Source organism: Poecilia reticulata, linkage group LG5 (assembly GCF_000633615.1).
Source record: "Poecilia reticulata strain Guanapo linkage group LG5, Guppy_female_1.0+MT, whole genome shotgun sequence".
Lineage (NCBI taxonomy): Eukaryota > Metazoa > Chordata > Actinopteri > Cyprinodontiformes > Poeciliidae > Poecilia > Poecilia reticulata.
In genome coordinates, this window is record NC_024335.1 from 6,822,285 (window position 1) to 6,822,925 (window position 641).

A 641-nucleotide genomic window follows, 5' to 3' on the forward strand; every position below is an offset into this window, starting at 1 on the left:
AAAAGTATGTATTAAATTTATTATAACCATACAGCACATTTTAGAATGAAGATATGATTTAAAATGATTTTTTTTAAGTTTTACTTTTCTGTAATGAGAAGCAACCAGACTTGTAATTACTTCTAAAATGCATGTTCTGAACATAAAATGTGTAAAAAATCTAAATGAAACGGCATCATTGACGTCCAGCTATAAGCCTTGGCTGAGTCTCGTCATGGAGACAGAGTGAGCGGCTCGGCGAGGGACGTGGGAGGGGCTGATAAGGTGATAGTGCCGAGTTTAGCACTTTGCAACATGATCCACGGAGAGGCCGGGCTCTGCGGCGCTGCATCCTGCCCCTCCGCGCCGCATGGAGACTGGATAGAGCCGCGGTGAACCGGGGGATGATAAGGACAGAAGGCTCCTCCTCAGTCGGCCGGCAGCATCAGCAGATCTGGACAAAGACGGAGGCAAGAAACATGAGGGTGACGAGGAGTGCGGCTGGGGCTTATTATTTCGGTCTGCGTCAAACCTTCGGTCCCGTCAGGAGATGAAGCCCTCTGTGGCTCCTAAAGGACTTTTTGGGCTTGGTGTTTTCTGCAGGAGCCCATGTTAGAGTCTTCCAGCAGTGACAGTGATGGTCCCCCCCATCTTCCGTGCTC